This window comes from Mobula hypostoma, chromosome 30 (assembly GCF_963921235.1).
Source record: "Mobula hypostoma chromosome 30, sMobHyp1.1, whole genome shotgun sequence".
NCBI classification, from domain to species: Eukaryota; Metazoa; Chordata; class Chondrichthyes; order Myliobatiformes; family Myliobatidae; genus Mobula; species Mobula hypostoma.
In genome coordinates this window covers 17,801,353-17,826,035 of record NC_086126.1, presented here as the reverse complement: position 1 = coordinate 17,826,035, position 24,683 = coordinate 17,801,353, and the positions used below count along the sequence as shown (strand labels likewise).

The 24,683-nt window shown below is 45.4% G+C and overlaps 1 protein-coding gene, 3 non-coding genes and 1 pseudogene across 5 annotated transcripts in view; 1 reads left to right on the top strand and 4 right to left on the bottom strand.

Moving 5' to 3' along the window:
• The window catches only part of LOC134339681 (uncharacterized), a 34,530-nt pseudogene extending 28,860 nt beyond the window's left edge, over positions 1–5,670 (bottom strand).
• LOC134339649 (late histone H2A.2.2-like) overlaps positions 1–24,683 on the bottom strand; it is a 410,959-nt gene that overhangs the window by 268,119 nt on the left and 118,157 nt on the right. The window lies entirely within an intron of this gene.
• On the bottom strand, positions 10,897–10,968 carry trnad-guc (transfer RNA aspartic acid (anticodon GUC)). Its single transcript has one exon. It is a non-coding gene; the product is annotated as a tRNA-Asp (tRNA).
• trnan-guu (transfer RNA asparagine (anticodon GUU)) lies at positions 16,531–16,604 on the top strand. Its single transcript has one exon. It is a non-coding gene; the product is annotated as a tRNA-Asn (tRNA).
• trnag-ucc (transfer RNA glycine (anticodon UCC)) lies at positions 19,121–19,192 on the bottom strand. The gene has a single exon. It is a non-coding gene; the product is annotated as a tRNA-Gly (tRNA).

Here is a 24,683-nt window from a genome sequence, read left to right as displayed (position 1 = left end):
GGGAGGTTTCAACATGCAGATAGATTGGGAAAATCAGGTTGGAAATAGATCTCAAGAGAGTGAGTTTGTTGAATACCTACAAGATGGCTTTTTAGAACAGGGATCAGCTACATTATATTGGGTGTTTTATAATGAAACCAAGGTAATTAGGGAGCTTAAGGTAAAAGAATCCTTAGGAAACAGTGATGACAATTTGATTGTGTTCAGCTTGAAATTTGATAGAAAGAAAGTAAAGTCTGACGTATCAGTATCTCAGTGAAGTACAAGATATCACAGTGGTACGAGAGAGGAGTTGGCCAAAGTAAATTGGAAGCAGATGCTGGCAAAGATCAAGCAGAGAAGCAATGGTGTGAGTTTGTGGGAAAAATGAGGAAGATGCAGGATAGATGTATTCCAAAAAATGAAGAAACACTGAAATGGCAAAATGGGGCTGATGAGGGAAGTCAAAGCTAATGTAAAAGCAAAAGAAAGTGCATCCAACAATGTAAAAATTAGTGGTAAGACAGAGGATTGGGAAGCTTTTAACAGCCTACAGAAAGAATAACAGGAGGGAAAAGATGAAATGTGAAAACAAATAGCAAACAATATCAAACTGCATAGTAAAAGTTTTTCAAGTATATTAAAAATAAAATAGATGAGAGTGGATAGAGGACCACTGGAATATGAGGGTGGAGAAAAAATACCGGGGGGCAAGGAGATGGCAAATGAACTAAATGGGTATTTTACATGAGTCTTTGTGGAAGACACTAGCAGTGTGCCAGATGTTGAAGGGTGTGAAGGAAGAGAAATGAGTGCAGTTATTATTACAAGTGAGAAGGTGCTCAAAAAGCTGAAGGACCTGAGGGTACATGTCACCCGGACCAGATGTAATGCACCCTACGGTTCTGAAAGAGATAGCAATAGAGATTGTGAGATCATTAGTAATTATCTTTCAAAATCATTGGACTCTAGCACGGTGCCAGATGATTGGAAAACTGCAAATGTCACCCCACTCTTTAAGACTCCAGGAAAACAACAGAAAGGAAATTATAGACCCGTTAGCCTGAACTCAGTGGTTGGGAAGTTGTTGTAGTCAATTGTTAAGGATGAAGTTATGAAGTACTTGGAGACACAGAACAAGATAGGACAAATACTGCATGGTTTCCTTAAGGAAAATCTTGCCTGATGAACCTGTTAGAATTCTTTGAGAAGATACATTGTATGATAGATAAAGGGGATACAGTCCATGTTGTATATTTGGACTTTCAGAAGGCCTTTGACAAGGTGCCACATATGAGGCTGCTTACCACGTTCAGAGCCCATGGTATTACAGGAAAGTTAAAAGCATTGACTGATTGGTAGACAGCAGCAAGTGGTAATAAAAGGATCCTTTTCTGGTTGGTTGCCATTAAGTAGTGGTGTTCTGCAGGGGTTGGTGTGACGACCGTTTCCTTTTATGCTGTATATCAATGATATAGATGATCAAATAGATGGCTTTGTTGTCAAGTTTGCAGATGATATGAAGACTGGTGGAGGGGCAGGCAGAGTTGAGGAAATGGGTAGGCTGAAGAACCTAGACAGATCAGGAGGTGGGCAAGAGAATAGCAAATGAAGTACAATGTCAGAAAATGCATGGTCATGCTCTTTGGTAGTAGAAATAAATGTGCAGACCTTTTTCTAAATGGGCAGAAAATCCAAACATCTGAGATGCAAAGGGAATTGGCAGTCCTCGTGCAGAACAACCTAAAGGTTAACTTGCAGATAGAGTTGGTGATGAGGAAGGCAAATACTATAATTAACATTCATTTCAAGGGGTCTCAAATATAACACGAGGGATGTGATGCTGAGGCTTTATAAGGCACTGGTGAGGCCTCACCTTGAGTACAGGGAACAATTTTGGGCTCGTCAACTCGGAAAAGATGTGGTGGCATTGGAGAGGGTTCAGAGGAGGTTCATAAGGATGATTCCAGGATTGAGAGTATTATCCTATCAGGAATGTTTGATAGCTCTGGGTCTGTACTCGCTGGAATTTAGAAGGATGAGGGGGGATCTCATTGAAACCTTTCAAATGTTGAATGGACTAGACAGAGTAGATGTGGAAAAGATGTTTCCCATTTCCCATGGCGAGGGAGTCTAAGACAAGTGGGCACAGCCTCAGGGTAGAGGGGCGCCCATTTAAAACAGAGATGCAGAGAAATTTCTTTAGCCAGAGTGTGGTGAATTTGTGAAATTCATTACCAGAGGCAGCTATGGGGGCCAGGTCGTTGGGTGTATTTAAGGCAGAGCTTGATAGTTTCTTGATTGGACGGGGCACCAAAGGCTTCGGGGAAAAGGCCGACAAGTGAGGCTGAGGAGGAGAAACAAGGGTCAGCCATGATTGAATGGTGGGGCAGACTCGATGGGCCAAATGGTCTAATTCTGCTGCTATGTCTTATGGTCTTACTCAGTAAATCCAAGAACCACAACATAATCAATGAAACACCGCACCCAACCCGGTAACCAAATAAGCAATGTGTAAACGACAACAACATGTGTAAATACAAGAGAGAAAATAATAATAATCATAAAGAAATGAGAAATAAATAGAGAACATAAGATGCAGAAGTCGTGAAAGTGAGTCCATAGATTGTGGGAAACAGTTCAGTGATGAGTTCAGTGAAGTTAAATGGAGTGATCTCCACTGGTTCTGGTTTAAGGTGACACTGGTGAATCTGTTTTTTGTAGTAAATGAATAGCCTGTAACTTCCCTTTGGACTTGGGGGCAATTTGATGGGGCAGAACAGAGGTGAGGCAGCGGACCCGTCACTGAGAGTGAGGAAGACACGAAGTTCGGTTGATTTAAACGCCCGGCCCAAATGGAAAAGTCAGGTACAGGCCAAATGGAGGCAGCGGGGACCAGGCCCCAGATCGTATCGAAGCATCTGAACCCAGTGTTTGGATGATGATTTCGGTGCCAGGCCAGATTGAAATGGTCAGTGTGTTGGGCCCGAGGCCAGGGACCAGCCGGTTCAGCTCGCTGCTCCATTCTGTGCTGAACTAAGCATCTGTGGACGGACTCTCTGAGGATTTCAGTTCAAAATGCTACAGTATTTGCTTGCGTTTATTGTTTGCATGAATTATTTTCCTTTCTGCACATTGGGTGTTTGACAGTCTTCTTGCTTTATTAGTGGGTTCTTTTGGCTTTCTCTGTTTTATGGCAGCATGTTTGGAACGAACCTCAAGTTTGTAGAATATATACATACTTTAATAATAAATGTACTTAGAACTTTGGTTCAAAAACCTGATGGTTGAAGGATTAAAAAAAAAGTCAAAAATGTAACAAAACTCAAAACTAATGCTCTTTTAATTACAGGCCAGGATGCAGAAGAGTGGAAAGTGACAAATATTCTTCCCCTTTTTAAGGACTGCAATAGGGACAAGACAGGAAACTATACCCTGGTGACTCTTACATTAGTGGTAGGGATACTTTTGGAAATTATTTTTAATGATAGGATCAACTTGCATCTGAGAAAGCATAAACACATATATATCAGTTTCTGCACTATTTTTACTATTTAATAAATGTATTATTTACTGTAATTTATTCATTCATAGAAAACATAGAAATCTACAGCACATTACAGGCCTTTCGGCCCACAATGTTGTACCGACCATGTTACCAACTCTAGAAACTGGCTAGAAATTGCCTAGTGCATAACCCTCTATTTTTCTAAGCTCCATGTACCTGTGTAAGAGTCGCTTAAAATACACTATTTTATCCGCCTCCACCAGTGCATTCCATACATCCACCACTCTGTGTGTGAAAAACTTACCCCTAACAACCCCTCAGTACCTATTCCCACGCACCTTAAAACTATGCCCCCTCATGTTAGCCATTTCAGCCCTGGGAAAGGACCTCTGACTATCCACCAGATCAAAGCCCCTCATCATCTTATACACCTCTATCAGGTCACTTCTCATCCTCCATTGCTCCAAGGAGAAAAGGCCAAGTTCACTCAACCTATTCTCACAAGGCATGCTCTCCAATCCAGGCAACATCCTTGTAAATCTCTTCTGCATTCCTCTTCACATCCTTCCTGTAGTGAGGTGACCAGAACTGAACACAGAACTCCAAGTGGGGTCTGACCAAGGGCTTTACCTCACAGCTCTTGAACTCAATCCCACACTCTCCTGTCACACTCACCTCAATACTAAGTAAATCTTTGAGAGGCTGGTCAGGGACTACATCTGCAGTGTGCTGACACCCACACGGGACCCCCATTTCACCTACTGACACAACCGATCAACAGCTGATGCAATAGTCACAGCTCTGCACATTGCCCTTGGAGAAGAGGGATGCTTATGTCAGAATGTTGTTCTTGGACTACAGTTGAGCGTTCAACACCATAATTCCCTCCAGCCTCCACAAGAGGCTTAGAGACCTCAGCCTTCATCCTGCCTTCTGTAGCTGGATCCTGGACTTCCTGTCAGATTGCTGGCAGGTGGTAAGAGTGGGTTCCCTCACCGCTGTCCCTCTGACCCACAACACAGGTGCCCTCAGGGCTGTGTACTGAGCTCCCTTCTTTACTCTCTATATTCCCATGACTGCATCGCCACCCACAGCTCCAATCTGCTGATTACATTTGCTGACGACACTGCACTGAGTGGCCTAATTTCAAATAATTATGAGGCAACCAACAGAGAAGAAATCATCACCCTGATACAGTGGTCTCAAGAAAACAACCTCTCCGACAATATCGCAAATACAAAGGAGCTGCATGTGAACTACAGGATGAATGGAGACATTTATTGACATCAATGGATCTGGGGTTGAGAGGGTGAACAGTTTAAGTTCCTCGGCATAAACATCACCGAGAATCTCACGTGGTCTGTGCATACCGGCTGTGCGGTGGAAAAGGCACAACAGCGCATCTTTCACCTCAGACGGTTGAAGAAATTTGGTGTGGACCCCAAATCCTTTCTTAGGGGCACGATTGACAGCATCCTGACTGGCTTTTAGAAACATAGAAACATAGAAAATAGGTGCAGGAGTAGGCCATTCGGCCCTTCGAGCCTGCACCGCCATTTATTATGATCATGGCTGATCATCCAACTCAGAACCCCGCCCCAGCCTTCCCTCCATAACCCCTGACCCCCGTAGCCACAAGGGCCATATCTAACTCCCTCTTGAAGTAGAATCGTTTTAAGGTCACAGTGAGAAGGGGATCTGAAGTGTAAATATTTCACACAGAGAATAACTGGTATCCCGAATGAGCTGCCGGAGGTGTGGGGGGCAGAAACCCATAAAGTCTCTGTTCATGAAAACTTCCCCGGAACCTGTCGTTCACTGTGTACATCCTGCCCTGGTTTAACCTCCCAAAATAGAGTCACTGATTTGTACAGAAATGAAACAGTCCCTTCGGTACAACTCATCCACGCCGACCAAGTTGTCGACCTGAACTCGGCCCATCTGCCTGCATTAGGCCCGTATCCCTCTCAACCTTTCCCATCCATGTGACTGTGCAAATATGTTTTAAATATTGTACCTGAGGCAGAGAGCCGGTGCAGTGAGGCGCTGACAGACACTCACTGTTCCGCGGGCAGGAAGAGGAGAGGCGGATCCCACAGCGGAGCCGAAACCCCAACAAGTAGAGACCGGCTCCACTTCTCCGCAGAGCCGTCCCGTCCGTCCCGGATTTACCGCCCAGCCCCGGACCGGGCCGTTTCCCAGGAAACGACGTCGGTGAAGGAGGGCCCTCTGTGACGTCAGCGCGCCAGTGTCGTAATCATATAGTGTCACGTGGCGGAGGGGCGGCGGGAGCTGTCAATCACTGGATCAGCTGGGGAACTTGCGAACATTGTAAATAGAATGGGGACAGTGGGAGATTTCCGGGATCGGTGTCCCCACCCCCACGGAAATTCAGTGTGTTATAGACAGTAATATTCATATTTTAATCTGACTCTTCACGGTCTTAGAAATATTTAATGTTTGTATTTTGTATATTTTTGTGTGGATAATCTTTTGTAATTTTCGGCAAAACACGTTGTAACTGGATCACTGAACACTCCGTGAAAAAAGAGCGTCACGGAAAAATATTGTCAAAGTCAAAAGTTAAACCCAAGGCAAGTTGTTATTATAGTACTTACATGTCACCATATAGTTCAAAGTACCATTTACTCTGACAGTACATACGTGAAACCATATACTGTACAACCTACTTGGAAGGAGGTACAGAGGAGATGTCGGGGTAAGTTTTTTACGCAGAGAGCGGTGAGTGCATGGAATGGGCTGCCGGCGGCCGTGGTGGAGGCGGAAACGACAGGGTCTTTTAAGAGACTCCTGGATGGATACATGGAGCTTGGAAAAATAGAGGACTATGGGTAAGCCAAGGTAGTTCTAAGGTAAGGATATGTTCGGCACAACTTTGTGGGCCGAAGGGCCGGCATTGTGCTGTAGGTTTTCTATGTTTCTGTTATGTTTCTGCAACCCTGAGAGTCTTTTTCTGTGGGCATTCTTAACAAAATCTACAGAACAGTAACCGTGAATTGTAAATATGAGGAACGATAAACTGTAAGCAAACTGTGCAAATGAAGAAAGATAAATAGCAATCAATAACGAGTATGAAATAACAATATAACAGAGCTCTTAAATAAGTGTTGCTATCCCCTTTTGTTCAAGACACTGATGGCTGAGGGGTAGTAACTGTTCTTGAACCAGGTGGTGCGAGTCCTGAGGTACCTGTACCTTCTACCTGACGGCAGCAGTGAGATAAGAGCATTGCCTGGGTGGTGAGGATCTTTGACGATGGACGCTGCTTTCCTACGGCAATGTTTCATGTAGATGTGTTCAGTGGTTGTGAGGGTTTTACCCGTGATATACCGGGCCGAATCCACTACCTTTTGTAGGATTTGCCACCTCCGGGATGGAATCCCATTGGTCATGATGCTTATGCCTTGGGGTGGATTTGATCCCATGATGCACGAAAGAAAGGGAATTCTGAAGTATGAGTGAGTGCCCTGATTGTGTGTCTGAATGGTCACGTGAGAGTCACTGTCCTGGACATCTAAGAGAACTCCGGTGGCGTGTGTGTTCACACATTATGGAGCAGACAGAATGAAGTGTGTTGAGAAGTGGGTGGAATGGAAGAAGGGAGTGCTTGCAGAAATACAGATATAAGGAGAAAGGTGTGAGGAAACTTTCAGCTGCCCTGTGGTGTTCACCTGGAGCGAAATGCAAAAATAATTAGTTGCTTCTCACAGTAAGAGCAAAGAAGATGAAATAAAGTTAGAGAAAAAAGACTTAGAAAGAACAGGAAAATGTAATCGAGTCTACCTCAGTGTGCAGCAAGACACAACTGGTACCAATGTCTGAGTAGGAAGTAGTAGGAACCTTCTGTACCCCTGCCTCCCACAGGTACGGTTACAACAAAGCCCACCCCAGTCGTGTCTCCTGAGTACTCGACGAGGCAGGTGTAAACCTCTCACTAGCACGATGGGAGAATGAGCAATATGGAGACTTTTATGCACTCTTAACTAAAATAGTATGTTATATTGAAGTGTTTCCTTCACACTCCACAGTGACATATGAAAAACAGTATTGCACAAAAAGCAGATGAGCACGTTAATGAATTTATAAAGTAGACAAGCAAGATATTTCAGAAGTTCACGGATTTACTCGATCGTAATGAATGTTATTGTAAATGATGAGTAAATTAGCCCAGGTTAAATAAAATGCAGACTGTTACTTGTTTCAGATGAAAAGAGGTAAGTAAAATTCTGAGTGGTTTACAATAATTCCAGATGAAATCAAGTGATTCAAACTGTTAAGGGAATGGATTTTATTTGTGTGAGGACTGGAGACTCCCTGGACTGCTCTACCATTGTCTCATTAATATTCACCGTTCTATAAAATATTGTGATAGTTGCCCGTTATTTTATTAATTAATTTGATTAATTATTTATTAATTTAAACGTTATTTTAACTTGTATTCTGTTTTATATTTAATAAAGTGACAGTAACCACATTGTTTTTGATCATTACTAGATTAACTTCTGTTTACAATTTCACTCTAACTTTCAACATTACCTGCTTTACATGCATTTGACTTGTCACCCACTTGTGACTGGTATTATTTTTGTTTTGAAAAGTGTATAGCATTGTTTAGAAAAAGCTATTCTAACTGTATGGGTTTTGCTTTTCTTTGATTCACTTTAACAAACATGGGGATGTGGGCGGTGGACACAGTGGGGGTAAAAGATGGAGACAGCCTGGCCACTGAGCTCAAAGATACCCTCAGCACCAAGGCAACTTTGATAACAGTCAGTTTCAGCCTCTATCGCCATCACCACCACAGCCTATGAAACTTACTTTAAATTATCCTTTCCCAATCTGTACTGTAGAATCTGTACAATTGTAATTCTGCCCGTTGTAAAATAGCACCAGATGTAAGCTGGTATGTCAATGTTTGCCATTGACAGCTTCTCCTCCTGATCCGATACTGGGAGAAATGTTAGTGGGTATGTGCTTTGTGCGCTTCATGTCACACATGAGGTAGCACAGCTCCTGTTCCATTCAAACAACATGACCCTTAGTTATGAATGCATGTTGGGACTAAATGGTGGAGTTGTTGAGTGTGCTGTAGGGGGCCCGTGCACTCGGAAGGTGGGTTAACAGTGCAGTCTCTACCCCGCAATTGTACTGAGTTTGATTCTGTTTACAACTTTGATAAGAAGACTAGAGCAGTGAAGCAAGCACTGGACCGCACTGCCCAGAGAAATCACACTTGCCAATGAACAGGAATTCTGCAAATGCTGGAAATTCAAGCAACATACATCAAAGTTGCTGGTGAACGCAGCAGGCCAAGCAGCATCTGTAGGAAGAGGCGCAGTCGACGTTTCAGGTCAAGACCCTTCGTCAGGACTAACTGAAGGAAGAGTGAGTAAGGGATTTGAAAGTTGGAGGGGGAGGGGGAGATGCAAAATGATAGGAGAAGACAGGAGGGGGAGGGATAGAGCCGAGAGCTGGACAGGTGATTGGCAAAGGGGATACGAGAGGATCATGGGACAGGAGGTACGGGAAGAAAGACAAGGGGGGTGGGGTGACCCAGAGGATGGGCAAGAGGTATATTCAGAGGGACAGAGGGAGAAAAAGGAGAGTGAGAGAAAGAATGTGTGCATAAAAATGAGTAACAGATGGGGTACGGGGGGAGGTGGGGCCTTAGCGGAAGTTAGAGAAGTCGATGTTCATGCCATCAGGTTGGAGGCTACCCAGACGGAATATAAGGTGTTGTTCCTTCAACCTGAGTGTGGCTTCATCTTTACAGTAGAGGAGGCCATGGATAGACATGTCAGAATGGGAATGGGACGTGGAATTAAAATGTGTGGCCACTGGAAGATCCTGCTTTCTCTGGCGGACAGAGCGTAGATGTTCAGCAAAGCGGTCTCCCAGTCTGCGTCGGGTCTCGCCAATATATAAAAGGCCACATCGGGAGCACCGGACGCAATAAATCACCCCAGTCGACTCACAGGTGAAGTGATGCCTCACCTGGAAGGACTGTTTGGGGCCCTGAATGGTGGTAAGGGAGGAAGTGTAAGGGCATGTGTAGCACTTGTTCCGCTTACACGGATAAGTGCCAGGAGGGAGATCAGTGGGGAGGGATGGGGGGGGCGGGAACGAATGGACAAGGGAGTTGCGTAGGGAGCGATCCCTGTGGAAAGCAGAGAGAGGGGGTGAGGGAAAGATGTGCTTTTTGGTGGGATCCCGTTGGAGGTGGCGGAAGTTATGGAGAATAATATGTTGGACCCGGAGGCTGGTGGGGTGGTAGGTGAGGACCAGGGGAACCCTATTTCTAGCGGGGTGGTGGGAGGATGGAGTGAGAGCAGACGTACGTGAAATGGGGGAGATGCGTTTAAGAGCAGAGTTGATAGTGGAGGAAGGGAAGCCCCTTTCTTTAAAAAATGAAGACATCTCCCTCGTCCTTGAATGAAAAGCCTCATCCTGAGAGCAGATGCGGCGGAGACGGAGGAATTGCGAGAAGGGGAGAATTGCGAGAATTGCGAGAAGACTCTCACAGCTATCTGGACTATTCTTCTTCTCACCCTGTCTCTGTGGAGAGAGGACCGGAAGGACAGCTGCCTCCTATCGTTCAGCAATCCTACTCTGCAGACAGACGATGACAGGATCACTGGGGAGACTCGACTTTTCTGTGCAATTCAGCTGCATCCACAATTCATGTGGTCCTTTACAGGACGGAAAGGGAAGTGCGGAGTGTGGATGTTACAGCAAGTCGAGTTAATGTAGCGCCTTGGCAAGGATAGTTCACAGATAGTGTGCAGTCAACCCAGAGAATAAAGGTCTTTGAAGAGCAGAGTTTCCCTTTGCACAGCAGGGGACTGGAGCCATTTTGCACACCAAAAACAAGATGAGGGTGCAAACGATGTGTTCCAGGGTGACACTTAATATTGGTCACAAAGAAGAGAAATCTGCAGATGGTGGAAATCCAAGCAACACACACAAAATGCTGAAGGAACTCAGCAGACCAAACAAATCGATGGAAAAGAGTAAACAGTCGACGTTTCCGACCAGCACCCTTCCTCTGGACTGATATTGGTTCGTTACCTTACTACTGTGGTGGGACCATGCGGGAATTCATAGTTGACAACAAAAGCCCTGGATTAATATGCTCGGAATGATGGACTCTGTGTAACAACGAACAAGTAACAAAGAACGGTGCTGAGATATTGATTCTCAGGGGATACTTGAGGAAAGAGGCTGACAGTAAAGCCACTTTCTTCTCGGAAGGATCACAGCAGCCCGAGCAATTCCATCCTTCCCAATGCCCAATGCACTGCGTAATAGCGTAAACACAAATTCTTTGTTCGCTTTTATTTGTCTTTTGAATTCGATATTCCCGTTGAATAATGTAGTAAAATTTGTACCTCCCCGTCGGGGAATTGAACCCCGGTCTCCCGCGTGACAGGCGGGGATACTAACCACTATACTAACGAGGAATTGCTGTTAACAGCTCATGTCATACACATTTAAGAGTACAGGAGGGTGAACAGAATTACTTTGATGTTTCTCAGCTGTAATACTGGAGCCTTTCACTCGTGTCCCTCCCACAACAGTGTCTCAGTTTGCCCCAGCGATTCAGTCACCTGTTGTGTTCAAGGATTAGCGAAAGGAAGTGCTCTCATTCGAGCCCAAATCCCTGTTGTTGGAATCAACATTTTTCATCACAGTTAGTTTAACCACACTCAGAAAATAGTCATACACTTCTAGCGTCCGAGTGGTCCAACCCTGACAACTCGCGTACGAATTCCTGAAGTTATTTAAATCGATGGGTGAGTGTAAAATTATTATTCACTCTGGGCTGGCCAGTGGATCAAGGACTGAAGTGCTGTCCGTCACATTTTCCCCGGTGAACCGATCAGTGCCGCTTCCAGCTCTCACTCTAACCCAGATTCCCACAGCCAACTAGGACACATCAAAACATGTCGGATGATGTGTTCACACTGAGTGCGGTCAGTCTGCTCACCACCCACTCAGTCTATTTATACACAGTGGGATCTCTCTCATCCCCCTCCCCCATTACCAGAGTAAATTAAACCCTTTATTGTGATTCATAATTGTAATATAGATTCACATAATCATGCGACCCTAAAACAGGCCTTTCGGCCCACAATGTCCGTGCTGACAATCAACTACCGATCACACCAGAAAAGGGCTCGCTTGCTAGCTGTTGTCTTCAGTGTCTTGATGATTGAGGTGCTCGCCCAGACAATTCTCTAATATTGTGGGTGTTCCTGCCTCGCCAGTCACTCGGGCATGGGTTCCAGTTTCCAAAAACATCCGCATGAAGTTCTCCATGTGATGCTCTCTAAGTTTACACACGTCAGGAGAGTGTTCCCCTATCCTGATAGGCCCGGGTTAATTTGATATGACCTCCGTCACCTCCAGAGCTCTCCATGGAAACAATGGTCAATCCATCGGCCGAATGGACGCCCATGGGCCCAGCACGCTGCCGCTGCGCCTCTCTGCTGTTGTCTGAACGTGGTGACGCGCTGCTCCGTTGTGGACGTTGCTCATTCTTCTCTTCATTTTCATTTGTCGATTCTTTGCTGACGTCACATCGTGTCATAGAAACACAGAAAACCTACAGCACAGTACAGGCCCTTCGGCCCACAAAGCTGTGCCCAACATGTCCTTGGCTCCAATAGAGGGTTTCCTTTATAAATGTTTCCTTTATTAACTGTTCTTTGTTGATTTATTTCGCACCTTTTTCTCTGTTTTTCTTCTCGTATTTGCTATCTCCTGCCCCATCCTGATATTATCTCTGTGCTGTCTGTACTCCGACCCATTCGGAGACCTCGTTCCCGACATGTCAGCAATGAATGTGTTTCACATTATTTACTGAACCCAGTTTCCGTGGCCCTGCTGTCACACATTCTGTTCATCTTCCACCGTGTCTCTTCCGCGTTCTCTCTCTTTGTCTCCGGGCTGTCCTTCGGCATAAATATCAATGGACAGCGGCAGAGCTGCAGCTGAATTAACCCGAAGTAGACTTTTTCCTCCTGTGGCCTCTATCGCCGCCTGAGGAAGGTAGACCCAAACAACCCCGCTCTCCTGCCTGCCTGAGGAAGCTATCTTTAACGACCGAGGGGATGGGGCAGAGGGTCATAAGGTTTGTCCAGTCAGGAGAGCCGATACTCTCTGGAATAATCTCATTCCTTTGCAAACTCACTGAGCCACAAGATCAGGAGTCGGGACCAATTCTGAATAGGTACTGCACAACAGGAAAGGGGTTCAGTCCATTTTGGCGGCAGGTGATCATCCGCATGTTTAGAGTGACCAGAGTCACTCAATCCATGGATTTTCCAATGAACGCCCTGAATTCATAACAAGAACTTTACAGCGCAATAAAATACATCGTTTTCTTTCCTTTATTCTATAGTTTTATCAGGAGACGGCGACAAAATTAACTCTTTGGGAGACGGAATAAAATAATTTGAAATTAAGTGGATTCGGGTTATTCCCTCCGCAGTGGAACATGCCCGCTGAAACTTTAATGAATTTATGGTCTGCCGCCCTAATCCCTTGGCCATGACAGCTGGGAGACAGGAGGATATTTTTTCAAAGGAACTGATCACTATGTTCCAGGGCGATTCGGCTCAACATCACCGTCAGGGTCATAGACGCTGGGCTGACATACTCTCCACATCCACTCTTTATTGGCTTTTCAATATTCGATAGCTTTCAATGAGATCCTCCCTCATTCTTCTAAATTCCAACGAGCAGAGGCTCAGAACCACCAAACGCTTCTCGTATTTTAGCCGTTTCATTCCGGGATCATTCTTGTGAAACTCCTCTGTGCCCACACAACGCCAGCGCATCCTTTATTAGAAATGGAGCCCAAATTCTCTACAATATTCCAAATGAATCTGATCAAAGTCTTACATCTTCATTATATCCTTGCTTTTAAATGCTCGTCCTCACGGAATGAATACTAAAACCGCATTTGCCTTTCTTACCACCGACTCAACCTGCAACTTGACCTTTAGAGAATCCTGCACGAGATCTCCCCAGTCCATTTACATCTCCGATTTCCGAATTCGCTCCCCGTATGGAAAATTGTCCACACTTTTATATCTTCTACCAAAGTGTATGACCATACACTACCATACTCTGTATTCCATCTGCCACTTCTCTGTCCATTCTCCAAATCTGACTAAGTCTTTCTGCGATTTTCCTGCGACATCAACACTACCAGCCCCTCCACCTAATTATCTGTCACATGCAAGGCAATCAATTTCGTCATCTAGAGCATCGACATATATCATACAAGGCAGAGACCCCTGCAGAACACCACTAGTTACCGACAAACAACTGAGAATTCCATATTTATTCCCAACCTTTGCTTCGCACCAGTTACAAATATATTTTCTGTGCTCGTATCTTTCCTGTAATGCCATGGGCTCTAATATTGTTCAGCAGCTTTATCTGTGGCTCCTGACAAATGCCTCTGAAAATCCAAGTAAACAACATCCACTGACGCTCCTTTGTCCATCTTGCCTGTTATTTCCTTAAAGAATTCCAACAGATTTGTCAGGCAAGATTTCCCCTGAAAGAAACCATGTTGACCAGCCTATTTTAACAGGTGTCTCCACGCACCCAGAAACCTCATGGACTCCAGCATTTTCCCAACCAGAACAGCCCTGCTAACCGGTCTGTAATGTTCTGTGTCTTGCTTCCCTCTCGTCGAGAACAGTAAAATGACATTTACAATTTTCCAGTTCTCTGAACCACTCCAGAAGCCCGTGATTCCTGAAAGATCACTATTAACGATTCCATAATCTCGTCAGCTCCTTTCAGAAACCCGCGGTGTAGTCCATCTGGTCAGGGGACATCTCCCTTGCGTCCTTGCAGCTTCCAAACACCTTCTCCTTAGTAATAGCAACTACACTCACTTACATCCCTTGACCCTCTCGAATTTCTGGCATACTGCTTGTATCCTCAACATAAAAGACGGACGCATAATACTTATTAATTTCGTCCGCCATTTATTTGTCCCCTATTACTACCTCCTATTTCCAGCTTCCGATGTCCACTCTAACATTTTTGTTAACTTTCTATATATAGAAACATTGAAACATAGAAAGCCTACAGCACAATACAGGTCATTCGGCCCATAATGCTGTGCCGAACATGTACTTACTTTTGAAATTACCTCGGGTGACCCATAGCCCTCTATTTTCTAAGCACCATGTACCTATCCGAGAGTCTATTAAAATACCCTATTGCATCAGGCTCCACCACCGTCGCCGGCAGCCAATTCCACGCACTCACCACACTCTGCGTAAAGGAAACTTACTCCTGACTTTCTATCTGTACCTCCTTCCAAGCACCTTAAAACTGTGCCCTCCCGCGTGAGCCTTTTCAGCGCTGGGAAAAAGCCTCTGACTATCCACAGGATCAATGCCTCTCATCATCTTATACAACTCCATCAGGTCACCTCTCATCCCCGTCGCTCCAAGGACAAAAGGCCGAGTTCACTCAACCTATTCTCATAAGGTACGCTCGGCAATCCAGGCAACATCCTTGTAAATCTCCTCTGCACCCTTTCTATGGTTTCCAATCCTTCCTGGAGTGAGGTGACCAGAACTGAGCACAGTACTCCAAGTGGGGTCTGATCAGGGTCCTATATAGCTGTAACATTACCTGTCGGCTCTTGAACTCAATGCCACGGTTAATGAAGTTAAATGCAATTGTATGTCTTCTTAACCACACAGTCAACCTGCAACTGATTATATAACGTTGTATTTTGTGCAGTTTTCTACACCACCCGTGAAATGCAGACTGATAAACACAGAACAATAAATACGACGTTGAGGAAACATAAACAACAGAAGTGTGAACAACTCTGTACACTTGAACCCAGGCGCTGATGGGATACGGTCATAAGACCGTAAGAGAAGGGAGCAGAGTCAGTCTGCCCCATTCCATCTTCGCTGAGTTATTATCCTCATCAACTCCATTCTCACGCCTTCTCTCCAGAGTCTTTGACTTCCTTACTGAGCAAGTAACTACCACCCTCCGCGTTAACCATACCAAGTGACTCGGGCTCCATCGCCGTCGACAGCAAAGAATTCCACAGACTCACCGCCGTCCGGCTCAACACAATTTCCTTTGACCCTTGTCAGATTTGAGATGCTGATAAAATCTGTTATATCAGCAATATCACAGACAAAATGCTGGAAGAACTCAGCAGACTGTCTGGGCATTGCCTTGTATTTGCAGCATCTGCACATTTTTCGCGTTTGTACATCAAGAACGTCGTTATTTGACGGTTTCTATCCCGACCTTGTTTTCTCTCTTACATTTTTCTTCGTATCTGTGTTTCTAGACTATTTGTGTGTGCGACCAGGAGGGAGTTGAAGGACTGAAGGACAGTTCAACATAGGGATATGGGTTGTTCAGTGTCCCTGGTCTCCATTTGTAGCGCAATAATTATAAAACAAAAAACAATGAAATCTGTAAAAGTAGCTCTTCCGTGACAAATGTAGAGTTTAAAATTAAATCTACCGGCCTCATTGCCACCAAAGACTCTGCTGAAGTAATGCCCAAGAATTGTGATGTATTGGTCTTCAATCGTCCAATGTTTACATCAGAGACAATGGTGTTTAATTAAAGTGTTTGTTCAAGTGCCGTCACTAAGACAATTAGTGAAGTGTTTGACCGTATCGCTGGAGATTGATGCTCTGTTTGAATCGAGGCCGTTTTTAATGCATCAGCTCAGAGTGTCTAACGGAGCTGTGAATTCAGGAGCAAGAGAAATCACAGACTCTCACTGAAATGGTGTATCCAGTCATCTGGCGAATAGAAGACGTTAACTATCCTTTTATTTCAGCCTTTGGGATTCCGGGTAAGCCGCAGTGTCAGCTGCCGTTGGTGGAAGTTCAAGTTTAATTCCAATGTTGTGATTGTGATATGTGAAAAGCCGCCTCACAGCATCGATTGTCAGTCACCATCTTCCAACCCCGGAATAGACCATTCATAGTCTCCTTTCCCAGTCTGTCTCTGTGGCGCAATCGGTCAGCGCGTTCGGCTGTTAACCGAAAGGTTGGTGGTTCGAGCCCACCCAGGGACGCAGGTGACCCGGCAGTTTTTGCGGCGCGTTATATTGCCAGCTGGGTAACGCTGTGCTGTCCGGAGACACTGCGACTGCCGCATTAACTTCAGTGGGAAATAAAATGTTTTGTTGAAAGTTTCTCTTTCACACAATTCCTAGAGATCAAATTATTACACAGCGTATTGAGGGAGAACAATGTTAAGCAATAACAGAATGCAGAATAAAATGTAACTGCGACAGAGACAGCACAGTGCGGGTAAACAATCAGGTGCCGCATCATAACGGGTAGATTGTGAGGTCAAGGCTCCATCTTATCGTCTCGGGCACCATCCAATAGACATACCGGCAGAGTTGAAGCTATCCACGAGCCTGTAGTACGTGCTGTCTTGTACCTTCAGCCGGATAGAAGAAGGGAAAAGAGAGAGTACAGTACCCGGGGCGCATGGTATATTTTTGTCAGGAGTGTGTAAGTTACATATTCCTTCTCCATTCTCTTTGACCATAAGTGTATATTTCCTCGAGCGACATCCTTGGAACTAACGGACTTGCCGGGTCTAATGTCGTGGTTTTGATTTAATTTTGGATCATTCAGTTGGAGTTTAATTGTTTTCATCCCATATAGGTCCCCCATCATTTTATTTTCACTATGGATGTCCAATCCCTATACACGTCCAGCAAACCACCCACTCCCGCACCAGGAAGGTCTCAAATCTCTCCGCTTCCATCCGGAAACCGGACCCAACCAGCTCTCCTTCACCACCATTCACCTCCGTCTGGCGGAACTTGTCCTCCCACTTCCTTTAAACGCAAGGTGAGCCATGGGCACCGGCATGGGTCCCAGCTGTGCCTGCCTGTTTGTCGGCTACGTGGAACAGTCTATGTTCCAAGCCGACACTGGTGTCGCTCCCTAACTTCCCCTACACTATATAAATGACGGCATTGCTACCTCTTTCTGCACCCATGTGGAACTCGTCCACTTCTTCAACTTTGCCTGCAACTTCCGCCCTGCCCAAAAGTTTACCTGTCCCATATCCGACAGCTCCCTCCGTTTTCTCCATCTCTCTGTCTGTATCTCTGAAGACAGCTTGTCTACTGATGTCTATTATAACCACACAGACTCTCACAGCTACCTGGACTATACCGCTTCCCACCCCGTTACATATAAACATGCCCGCTCCTTCCCTCAATTCCTCCGTCTCCGCCGCATCTGCCTTCAGGATAAGTCGTTTCATTCAACAGCAAAGGAGGTATCGTCTTTTTTCAAAGAAACGGGCTTCCCTTCCTCCACCATGAAAGCTGCTCTCAACAGAATCCCTTCCATTTTGCTCACGTCTGCCCCCACCGCATCCTCGCTCCCTCCCCCAGGGAGAGGGTTTGTCTTGTCCTCACCTACCTCCCCCCCCAGCCTCCGCCTCCAGCACACAATTCTCTGTAATTTCCGCCATCTCCGGCGGGATCCCACCACCAAACACATCTTTCCCTCCCCCCCTCTACGTTCTGCTCTCTGCAGGGATCCCATTTGCGTTCGTCCCTCCCACTGATCTCTCTCCTGGCACTTATCCTTGCAAGTGAAACAAGTGTTACACCTGCCCGACACATCCGCCCTCAGTACCATTCAGGGCCCCAAGCAATCCTTCCAGGTAAGGAAGCACTGCAGCTGTGAGTCTTTTTTTCAGGGTTATGGACTGCATCCAGCGCTCCCGGTTTGGCCTCCTGTATATCGGTGAGACGTGGCACAGACTGGGAGATGACTTCACTGAGCACCTACACTCCCTCCACCAGGACAAGCGAGATCTCCCAGTGGCCACCCATTATAATTCCACTTCCCAAACCAATTCCAACATGGCAGCCCATGGCCTCCAATATTGTCGCGATGAGGCCACGCTCAGGGTGGAAGAGCAAAACATTATATTCCATCTGGGTAGTTTCCAACCTGATGGCATGAACATTGATTTCTCACACTTCCGGTAATGCCCCCTCCTCCACGAAGCCCCATTCTCTTTTCCCTCTCTGACATTATCTGTTACCTGCCCATCACCTCCCTCTGGTGTTCCGCCCCCTTCTCTTTCTTCCATGGCCCCCTCTCCTTCCCTGCTCTCCAGCCCAGTGTCTCTTTCACCAATCAAAGTTTCAGGCCTTTAATTTACCAGCCACCCCCTCCCCCGGCTGGTTTCACCTATCACCTCGTGTTTCTTCCTCCCCTCACCGTCTAACTCTGGTTCCTCATCGGTTTTTTCTCTCCAGTCCGGATGAAGGGACTCGGCCCGAAACGTCGACTTTACAAATCCCGCCGGTCCTTCCTGTGAAGTGTCCATTCTTGTAGAATCTGGAATAGAGTCAGAACAGGATTTAACGAAAAACTCTCGAGGGATGTTAATTCCAACTCTGATGCATGACCAGCGAATGATAATTAATGAATCAATTTACACTCACAGCCTGAATTAGCGTGAGTCAATTGCTTGGCCCTTGGAGTTCTGTGTAGATCGTGTCTACGTCAGAGGTTTATATGTCATGTAGTCTAAAACTGTACAACCTGCGATGGCCGGGAATCGAACCCGGGTCAACTGCTTGGAAGGCAGCTATGCTCACCACTATACCACCATCGCTCAATGACGTAGCAAAGCATCTGAGTAGTGAGGCGTCTCCCATAGTTCCATGTGATTCGACCAGTCCCCGAGCTGCTTTCTGTCGGATCATTCCTCACTCTGCTGCAAGTTTTATTCCGGTAAATTAATGTCGCCATCCCCAACAGACCGGAGTTATACAACCCACATAATAAATTGCTGCTGAACGCAGCAGGTCAGGCAGCACTATAGGAAGAGGTACAGTCGACCTTTCGGTCCGAGACCCTTCGTCAGGACTAACTGAAAGGAGAGATAGTAAGAGGTTTGAAAGTGGGAGGGGGAGGGGCGACCCAAAATTATAGGAGAATACGGGAGGGGGAGGGATGAAGCCAAGAGCTGGACAGTTGATTGGCAAAAGGGATATGAGCAGATCATGGGACCACCCCATCCATTATTTATTTATTATTATTATATATATCTTTTTCTCCCTCTGTCCCTCTCACTGTGCTCCTTGCCTATCCTCTGGGATTCCCCCTCCCCCTTTCTTTCTCCCGAGGCCTCCCGTTCCATGATCCTCTGACGGTGGTGTGGAGAATGCTGAGGAAGATGAATGGTGTCAGAGGTTATAACTAGATTCCAGTATTAGTGAAGAACGGAAATTTGATGCAAAGGACAACGAAAAGGCAAAGTGTTTGAGAAACACCTTTGCAAAGACACATAGTCTAGACAATATAGGGGAAGAGTGTTTTAAGAGAAGAGAGAGCCCTTGGTGGACAGTGGGGAGATTTGTGAGAAACAAGAGGCATTTGCGATTATTATGGATGATGACTTTACGTTGGCTAAATTGAAATTTGCCATCAATAGGGCAAGTGCTACAGCCCAGGACAGGATATGGGAAACTATCATATACTGTACTCCAGTATATGCCTGAGGCAGTCTAAAATAAGCTGCTTGAGTTTTATAAGAAAGACTGGAAGCAAAGAATGTTCCAAGGAGACTGGAAAAGGTCTGTGGTGAAGCCTGTTGTAAAACCAGGGAGGGATCCGATGCTGTCCAGTTTCTACAGGCCTGTTGTCTCACTTCCTCACTGTGTAAAATAATGGTAAAAATGATAGTAATTAGGCTGATGATTGTTTTGGATAAGAGAGAATTACTTCGTCACTACCAATGTGGGTTTCGCAAAGGGAGATCTGTGACGCCCTTGTACTACTGGGAATGATGTCTGGGATCCTTTTACACTGAAAGAATCAGTTGTTGCAGTGTTTTTGGACATTGAAATAGAAGCATAGAAAATAGGTGCAGGAGTAGGCCATTTGGCCCTTCGAGCCTGCACCGCCATTCAGTATGATCAGAAGAATTTGACTGTACTCTGTGACAAAGCTTCCTTGTTAAACCATTCCTAAACACCTTTGATGAGTATGACTATCCAAAATAGTTTTATGATATACGATAGAGGGAGAGGCTTTTTATTAAACTCATTAAGCTTGGAGTTCGTGATGGTTTTGCAAATGGCTATCATTTTTTTTTTGGTTTTGGGGTCATTTTCGGTGAGGGTGAGTCATCAGAGTTTGCGGAAGATAACGTACCTCCCTCCCCAGGATAGTGTTATCAGTTTAATATTGTTTAATCTGATAGTTAATTATACTTCTCAATGTGCTTGGGCCTGAGTTCGGTTTGGCTTTCTATGCTGATGATGGGGCTCTGTGGAAAAGGGGAGGTAATAGTTCCTATGTGGGACCGTCTTGGACAAACAGCGTTTTCAACAATGGGAGAATGGTGTTTGGACTGTTCTAAATCAGTGTATGTGTTTTATTTTTACTCATAAACATAGGATCTTGACATAAAATGCCGAAGATGTACTCTTTTACATAAATGCTGCCTGGCCTGCTGAGTTCCTCCAGAATTGTGCGTGTGTTGCTGAGGAAATGGTATCGATTCTGGAGCAAGGGCAATGGAGGTTGTTGCTGGAGAGGACGAGGCAGAGTCAATTAGCAACTTAATCAGAATCAGATTGAATATCACTGGCATACGTCGTGACATTTGTTAACTTTACAGCAGCAGTACAATGATATCCACGATAAATAAATATAGAGAAAAAACTGAGTTACATTAAGAATTAAATATTTAAGTTAAAGTATGTAGTTAAACATGAATTAAAACACAAATTAAAAGAAAAAAATGTTAGCTAGTGCTCTTGGGTTCAATGCCCACTGAGAATTCAGAATTTGGGTGTCAAAGGGGAAGAAACTGTTCCTGAATCACCGAGTGTGTGCCTTCAGCATTCTCTCCCTCCTTCCCGATGGTAACAGTGTGAAAAGGGCATGTCCTGGGTGGTGGGGATCCTCAATGATGATCGGTGCCTTCCTGAGGCACCGCTCCTTGAAGATGTTGTGTACTACCGAGCCTGGACCCATGATAGAGTTGACCAGTTTTACAAGTTTTTGCTACTTACTTTGATCTCGTTCAGAAGCCCCCCCCCCCCCGCCCCCATACCAGATGGAGATGCAGTAGTCAGAATGATCTCCACTGTACGTTTGTAGAAGTTTATTTAGTGTTTTAGTTGACAAACCAAATCTCCTCCAACTCCTAATGAAATATAGCCGCTGTCTTGCCTTCTTCATAACTGCATCATATGTTGCATCCAGGTTAGATCCTCAGAGATGCTGACACCCAGGAACTTGCAATTGTCCACTCTCTCCACTTCTGATCCCTTGATGAGGATTGGTTTGTGTTCCTTCATCTCACCTTTCCTGAAGTCCACAATCAGCGTTTTGATCTTGCTGACGTTGAGTGCAAGATTGTTGCTGCAGCAACACTCCACTAACTGGTAGTTCACCCTAATTTATGATTTATTGTCACCATCTGAAATTCTGCAAACAGTGGTTGTATCATCAGCAAATTTATAAATGCTGTTTGAGCTATGTCTAGCCGCACAGTTCTGGGTGTAGACACAGTAGAGCAGTGAGATAAGGACACAGCCCTATGGAGTGTCAGTGTTAATTGTCAGTGAGGTGGAAATGTTATTCCAATCCGCACAGATTGTGGTATTCCGGTTAGGAAGACATGGATCCAGTTGCAGAGGCCTAGGTCTTGTAGCTTGAATGTGGAATGAGAATTAATTCCGGCGCTGGGATTGGGCCACGGCGAGTGTGGCGGAGTGGGAAGAAGTTGCTGGTGACTATAATTGCTGCTTCCTCTCCCCTGACCATGGGAAGACAGTTTCCCATTAGCCCATTTCCCAATGTCTGTTGTTGCTGGACAGTGAGTGTTCCGAGTGGTGAATCCCATGGGAAATGAATGTTGTGTCCATTCCTCTGTTCCACTCCCGGATCCATACCGGGAAGTGGTGGGGTTTATCTGTCTCTTCCTTGGTTTGGAGCTCCTCCATCTGCTGCTGAGAAGAAGCTGAGAGCTGCAGCCTGTGAGTGGCCTCACACACTGGTACTGGCTGCACCAGTCGCTTCACACCGTGTCTGTCTTTTACCTCTTTCACTTTCCTTCTCCTACCTGCAGGAAAGACTTCAATGTACACCAATGTTCCCTCTTGCCAAGCCTCAATGAACAGAACAGTGGCTCCATCTCTCACACACAAGGTGTGTTACTGAGCACAGAGATACTGACAGCTCATTCGTTCCACAGTCTCAGACAGCAGAGACATTCAGTCCCACACTGAGCCCAGGACCTAGACACACATTTCCAGTACAACAGTTACAGTGAAACACAGCTGGTCAATATTTCCCTGGTCCCTGGGAAAATATGGAACATTTTCAACAACTTCCTTGAATGCATTCCATGTGATTTTCTCTGGTCCCAATAGAAGTTCTTTGAATTGCCTGTTATTGCTGGCCTGCTTGATTTGTGGACCAGCACAAATGCCTCCCTTAATCTTGGCATCAAATAATCTGACTTGGATTATGAATTGAAATATAAAAATATAGGCAATTTCAAAGAGATGGTGTGTGATGGGGACATTGCATAGTGATTTTCAATATCAGCAGTCCAAATCCATAAGATATACGTACCTAAAAGTAATCAGGAAGCAAAATATTTGTTGTCCAGTGTAGTTGGCCATGTGGGAAAGCTGAGGACTACAGGAAGGTATCAGTGGACTGGACAGGTAGGCAGGTGGAATTTAATCTGAGAGGTGAGGTGATGCAGGTGGGGAGCCCAAACAAGGCGAGCAGACAGACTGTACATTGTGGAGTCTGGAGAAGAATAGAGGGTCAGAGGGAGAGCATGTGGAATGATTCCTCAGGTTAGAAGGACGGAGCATTCGATGGGTTTAAAAGGCAGATGAGAGGCTTGCTTTTGTTGGCTGAAGGTACAGAATGGCAGAAGAGGGAGCTCTGGTGGAATTGTATAAACACAGGTGGGATCACAGCTGGAGCTCTGTGTACAGTCCTGGTCAGCACACCACAGGCTCACACCCACATCCAAATGAAGAGCAGGAGTCCCCACTCAGCCACTCCCACCTGCTCTGTCATTTAATAAGGTCGCGGCTGTCCCGCTTCAACATTAAGCTCCATGTTCCTGTCTGCCCACAGGAACATTTCACCCCCTCCTTATAAACTATTCCCCTCTCTTTCCCTTAAAAGCATACAAGGATATGATCCAGAAAACCTGTCAGTTAATGAATTCCAATGTCTGAGGATGGATTAAGATTCAGAAAAGAATCCTCTGATCTTTTGCTCAATTCATGAAATACTGGTCCCTGGTTCTAGTTGCCAATGGGTGGAGCACTGGCTTATCGGCAGAAAACAGGGAGTGGGAATAAAGGGATCATTTTCTGGCTGGCTGCCGGTTACCAGTGGAGTTCACAAGTGTTGGTGTTGGGTCCGCTGCTTTTTATGAGGTATATCAATGATTTCGACTGTGGGATTGATGTATTTGTGGCTACATTTGCCGATGATACAAAGATAGGTGGAGAAGCGTGTAATGTTGAGGAAACAGAGAGCCTACAGAGAGACTTAGATAGTGTAGGGGAATGGGCAAAGAAGCGGCAAATGAAATACAATGTTGCAAAGTGTACGGTCATGCGCTTTGGTAGAATACATAAATGGGCAGACTATTATTTAGATGGGGAGATAATTCAAAATGCAGAGATGCAAGGAGACTTGGGATGCGTTGTGCAGGATATCCAAAAGGTTAACCTCCCGGTTGAGTCCGTGGTGAAGAAGGCAAATGCAATTTTTGCATTCATTTCTAGATGTATAGAATATTAGAGCAGGGCTGTGATGTGATGAGGCACTCGTTAGTCCACACTTGGAGTCTTGTGCACAGTTTTGGGCTCCTTATTTTAGCAAGAATATTCTGACATTGGAGAGGGTTCAGAACATATTCACGAGAATGATTCCAGGAATGAAAGGTTTACCATATGAGGAACATCTGGCAGCTCTTGGGCTGTATTCCCTGGAGTTCAGGAGAATGAGGGGGGATCTCATAGAAACATTCTGAATGTTAAAAGACCTGAACAGATTAGATATGGAAAACTTATTTTCCATGGTAGGCGGTGTCCAGGACAAGAGGCATGACT